The sequence below is a fragment of the Cryptotermes secundus genome, unplaced genomic scaffold (assembly GCF_002891405.2).
Source record: "Cryptotermes secundus unplaced genomic scaffold, Csec_1.0 scaffold9710, whole genome shotgun sequence".
Taxonomy (NCBI): domain Eukaryota; kingdom Metazoa; phylum Arthropoda; class Insecta; order Blattodea; family Kalotermitidae; genus Cryptotermes; species Cryptotermes secundus.
In genome coordinates, this window is record NW_019727973.1 from 1 (window position 1) to 6,270 (window position 6,270).

At 38.2% G+C, this 6,270-nt stretch overlaps 1 long non-coding RNA gene across 1 annotated transcript; it reads left to right on the forward strand.

Annotated features, from left to right (window-relative positions):
- Positions 1–10: 10 nt before the first annotated feature.
- On the forward strand, positions 11–2,435 carry LOC111865108. Its single transcript, XR_002842927.2, has 2 exons — positions 11–1,812; positions 2,169–2,435. It is a non-coding gene; the product is annotated as an uncharacterized LOC111865108 (long non-coding RNA).
- Positions 2,436–6,270: the final 3,835 nt, after the last annotated feature.

Sequence of the window (6,270 nt, forward strand, 5' to 3'; positions counted from 1 at the left end):
GCATCGTGTGACTATCGACAAAACATTTGAGGGCAATTTGACAACCCCATCATGAAGGCCCCGGGTTTGATCCCAGGTCAGGTCGTGTGGGATTTGTGATGGACAAAATGACACTGGGGCAGGTTTTCTCTGCATTCAATCATCATCTGTCATTTGGAACTGGCTCAGTGGGCCAAATAGTGGTTGACACACCAAGTGGACTTACTGTTACACCACCCAAAGAAATGGCATATAAAGTGATGTAGAGGACTGATTGTGGATGATACCAATGTGCATCGTGTGACTATCGACAAAACATTTGAGGGCAATTTGACAACAAAGCTAATCAATGGCACTATCTTTATCTTCAATCCTTGTACTGGTCAGCTGTTCTCAAAGATAATCACCATGTTTGTTCATCAATTTCTGCTATTTGTTGGTGCTGAGCTGATGGAGCAGTAATCTCCAAACCCAAAATGATGTCACGAATTTCTGACTGAGTCAGTGACGCCGAATCGACACTGAAAATTGAAACGTACACCAGTCACACTCAATTTGTGCACAAACTATACATTTTTTCCTAAGCATTTAACAAAGTAATCATAAACACAATTTATGTACTGAAAACCATGTACATGGTTCCTTTGGTGAGCAGCAGATTTCACCAACACTAAACAAAAGAATATCTTCAGTAAATTCAACACAGACACCATTAATTTGTGATCACTGAAATTCAGTATTAACTGAGAGAGAAAAGCTTAAATTTGGAAAATGCCCACAGAAATATATAGGACAAACGGGGCGAATATTTAAAATCAGATTTAAAGAACATAGACAAAGAACAGTGGCAAAATTCCAAATTTGACCAACACATAGTGGACACTATACACGAATATCGAACAATAGATGAAACTATGGAAATCTCCATCGGAAAGGAAGGATGAATGGTGGATACTCATGAAAGATTTCATACATATGAAATCAGTAAGCAAAACACCCAGTTGAATGACAATTTTACCAAAATATTTAGCCCAATATGTGACACAATAATGGCAGCCTACCAAGTATAAGCTAAGGTGCACATTGAGCTGCGTATCGCAGTAGGGGCAGGGCAGGGCAGCACGGAAAAAAGAACTGTGTGGCACAGTTGTCGACGTATATTGGAAAGCGGTTTTATTCAGCAGTTTGACGAAGGCAGGGGTAGTTTGTGCGTGAAACCAAATCGAAAATCAAAACATGTTTGCGGAATACCTTGATTTGAGCTCTGAGACAGATTTGGACAGCGAGTTAGAAACATTACTATTACTCTATCGGAAGTCGAGGAAGGTAAAGCTGTGGAAAAGTGAGTACATGAAAAAAAAGAGGGACTCACGGGGAATTTGCACTGACAAGAGAATTCTCCAATGAACGATTTGTGAACTATTTCCTTATGAATCGAGAGGAGTTTGAAGAAGTTCATAGCATGATTCAACCTATTATATACTCTGAGGGATGCAATGCTCAAATTCCAATTTGAACTGAATAAAAACTGGCACTATTTTTAGGTAAGTTTTTTATTTTATATTTTTTAAGGACTGACAATATACATTACAATATAATAAGAAACTGATAATATACATGGCAAAAACGCATTTAAGTTTTTATTCTGAGAAATGGTTAATGAAAGAGACTACGTTGGAAGATTCTAAGTTTTCACGAGCAGCCACCGTCTCTCAACAGAAGTAGGAAGGACGAGGTTCTTTGGTTGTGGCGTTGGTGATACAGGAGATTCAGCAGACTCGTTGTTTGCAGATGAATTACGTGATTCATCCTCTTTAACATCGGCAGTGTTTGGTAAGTCCAAACCTTCATCATTTATCTCGTAAATAGGGTCACCTTCACAGTGTTGGGCTTCTTCATTAGGAGGTTCTGAACTGTCATCATCATCATCGGCGAAATTTGTATCACGGTTTTCATTGACCATGTAACGTAATAAAAATTCCATTTGAGCTTGGAACTTCCACGGTTTGATATCTGCAGCAGCAACTCCACTTCTCATACGTCGCTGTCACCATAGAGCATCTCTGTGATTATTTCTTAATTTCTCCCAAGTACATTTAGCCTCGTCATCTGAAAAAGAGAGAATATATTTCATAATTAATTAATTTGTATGAATTGAACATTAATGAGTGCGTATTTTTTTGTTTCAGGTATTTGGCATCTGGGGATAGCTACAAAAGCATTGGCTACAGTTACAGGATGGGAGATCGAACTGTAGCTAAAATTGTGAACAAAGTCTCAATTGCCATTTGGAGAAATATGCAACAGTTGTATTTACCACAACCTACAAGAGAAATGTGGATCTCGATTGCCTCAGATTTTGAAACACGATGGCATTTTCCATACTGCTTTGGAGCCATCGATGGAAAGCATGTTGTTATCAAAAAGCCTAATAAATCTGGATCCTTATTCTTTAATTATAAACATGATTTCTCCATCGTTTTAATGGCAGCTGTCGAAGCACACTACAAATTCACTTTCATTGACATATGAGCCATGGGACGATTCAGTGACAGAAGTATTTTTTCAAGTAGTCAGTTGGGCAGAAAACTGGATAAGGGAACTCTACAACTTCCTCCACCTGCTGATCTGGCCTCCTTCGAACATGCATTGCCATATGTATTTGTAGGGGATCAGGCATTCCCATTGATGCCAAACTTAATGAGGCCCTACCCAAGGAGAAGAGTTATGGGAAGCTATGAAAATAAGGTGTTCAATTATAGGCTTTCACAAGCAAGGCAAACTGTTGAATGTGCATTTGGAATCCTAGCTTCGCGATTCTGAGTATTCCAAACACCATTTGAAATTAAAGTTACTAGCGTTGTCGACGTTGTAAAACAGCTTGTGTTTTGCACAACTATTTACAATGAAATGCGGTCATAAGTTGTGATAATGAACAAAACAGCTTGGATGAGAATTTACCAACAACACAGCTACTTCCGATTTCAGGTAATCGTTTAAGGAGTGTCCAAGCTGCTTTTTCTGTTAGGCAGAAATTCACTGAATACTTGTGCCAAAGTGCCCCGTTTGTGCCTGTGATGAGTATGGTCGTCGTGGCCAAAGTACCCCGTTTTGGCCAGTCGGGAATTTAAACTCCGCTAGTAGAAGCGCATGCACACTCCTAAATATTTATTTTTGAATGTAGTAATTACCAGACTGACTTGAGTAAAACCCTAATAGAGGAACAAAAATGATACCCAAGTGAACAACAACAAAAAGAGTATACATATGAGTTATGCCTAAACTCATCCATGAGCCGGTACTTTTATTGCAGATTCTGCGTATTAATGTGTTAAAAATATATAGTAAAATTCGATGTACATACCCTTTTTTTGTTGCTATCTGCTTGATGTATATATAGGCTGAAATGAAACTACAGTATTCGATTTCACTAAGAACGCACAGAAAACAGATCCCACTCTGAATCTCAGCCATGATGCAGCTGTCTGTTCAGGCCCATAGAAAGGGCAATAAGCTTTTGCAGCTATAACGGAAGGTCTTAGCACTGAAGAAGGGACCGCTCTAGCTATTTCTTGAATAGCCATGCTTTCATTCTTCTCTCATTTAGTCAAAAGATTCGAAAATCTGAAGAGGGTAACAAAGATGTAAGGTTTTCCAGCAGAGAACCAAATGATTTTATTGCTTCCATCTGTTTTATGGCACCAGGGACTGCTAAAATTGGTAAAGTGTTACAAACAGAAACGAATTTATAATGCAGAATAACTCTGTGAAGAACTTGGAAACCAATTTTGCAGTACGCATCAAAATTAAAAGAAAAGAAAATTGAAATTAGCGTATAACTTTTTGTATAAAATTTTTCAAATCTTCCGTTGTAATATACGACACTGTGTTCTTTGCTGACACAAAGTTAATTCCATCCATTTATCACAAGAATTGAGTTAGATACAGCATTTTTAAACACAAAGCTTAGAATTATTTAAGCACCCTAACAGGAATGGACATTTAAACACGGAGTAGCAACGTGCATTTAAACGTGCACCAGCAGCGGGCATTTAAATAACCTCCAGCTAGCTCAAGCTTACCACCATTTCAAAAGCCCAGCATTTAAAGGTTAATTCAGTCGGGAGTGTGCCATGGCAAGAAGAGAGTGTTTCTCGGGGACACTATTGAATACTGATTGATTTATAGTAAAAAAAAGTGAAAAATGCTATATAATAGGTACCTCTTGTAATGAATCACATTTAAATGTTAATTTATATATAATGTTTAATATTAATTAGAATAATAATTAAATTACATCCATAATAAATAGTATTATGTTAAGGTGTTCATTATTCATTGTTGAACGGTATTCATTATTCCATACAAATATTACTCATCTTATAGGTAGTCGTGTTATAAAAATATTTTGGACGTACTTACCCTTTGAGTTGAGCTCCATTGCGAACGTTCTCCAAATTTATTGCTTAAATTTACTCTTCATATATTGCGAATGGCTGGTGTCGTATAACACTGGGTGGTTACGCACAAATTCTATCAATTTCTCCTCAAAAGATAACATAACACTTAAACAAAACTTAAAACAAAAAAAAAAAAAACACGCAATGAATTGCAAAAACCGCAAAGCGCTGAGTGGAGAACAAGCGTCTGTGTCACAGGTTTTCTGTGTCAGATCCACAAGTGGGGCAGGCCCGTCTGTGCGCAGTTCTGCCCTGCCCTGCCCTGTGCCTCAATTCGTGAGTTCCCCTTCCAAAGATAGAGTCACAGAAACTGAGCTGCCTTGCCTACGTCACTTGCACGTCAATGTGTGCCAGGCCTAAACAACTACTTTACCTCCATCCTACATCCACCACACCCCTACCTCCCCCCTCACCTTGGATACTAGGGCGGTTTGACAGAACACTGATAAAGGCAACAACCCAAAAGGTTACTTACCAAGCCATTATGAGAAAGTGCGGATGTTACTTTCAGACAATTTCCACAGATTCTTCATGGTTCCAACACAGGGTTCATGGAAATACAATTTCTTGGGTGTGTATTATTAGTCTTTAACTCTAAAGCTCCACCATAGTACAGTGGATTATACAAGAGACCTTCAAACAACAGCAGGTATATGTAAGTTTTGAGGTTTTCACGGCGATGACTATGAAGAAAGTCGTCTTCTGGGATCTGGTGGCATGTATTCTTTATTTTAGCCGACGTTTCGGAGGAACGTATCGCCTCCATCTTCAGGGCTGGTGAATTGGCTTGCGAATGCAGAGAGCAGTAGCTACTCTCTGCATTCGCAAGCCAATTCACCAGCCCTGAAGATGGAGGTGATACGTTCCTCAGAAACGTCGGCTAAAATGAAGAATACACAGTGCCAGATCCCAGAACACAACTTTCTTCAACAGCAGGTATAGATCGTATGAAAGCCTGTTCTGTCCTCTTGGGATAGATATATTGCAATATAGTCTGGCAGAGGTCTACTGATGTTCCACTGAAACATCAATGGACTTCTACCAGATGACCCAGAAGAGAGTATGCTTCATAGTCACTATTGTGAGAACCTGAAATTCAAAATCTAAAATAATAGTTTTTAAAACCACGTGTCACACCACCACCAGAAAGTTTTAATCTTAGAATTTTTTTTTTTTTCCAGTTGTCGGACATGATCCCGACTTAAAGTATGAGTTGGAGTGTTTCAGTCCAAAGGATTTTTACCACGAGGTTCATCTCCGAGCCCATTTCATTTTCATCTCGTCCTTGAAGGATGAAGATGGAGTTGGGGCAGACAGAGAAGAAATGTAAACATAAATTGTAAGGTGTACATATGTATGCGTGAAAAATGTATGTAAAGAAATATGTTAATTAACATTGAACTTTTTTAAACTGAAAACACAAAGTAGTGTAACATAAAATTCTAGAAGTTACATATGACTCTGAATTACTGCACTAACACATGAATGAAGAATGTTCATTTCCCACAAATATCCAGTAATAATTAATTAAAACTTGTGTGATGATAAAGTGACTGTGACTGTATTACAAACATTTTATTATATCAGAGAGAAGATCTTCATTGGATAATCAGTGGGAATTGAACATTTTCTTTCATTTGTTAGTGCAGTAATAAGGAGTCACATGTAACTTCTAGAATTGTATGTTACACTACTTTGCGTACATGTACAGTGTTTAAATCTAGGATCAGTAACGAATTAAGCTGTATATGGTTCCTTGTCTTTCTTTCCATTTCAGTGGCAGTCCCTTTATATGAATGTGATGAGAGTGCCCAGTGGGTGACCATTCCAT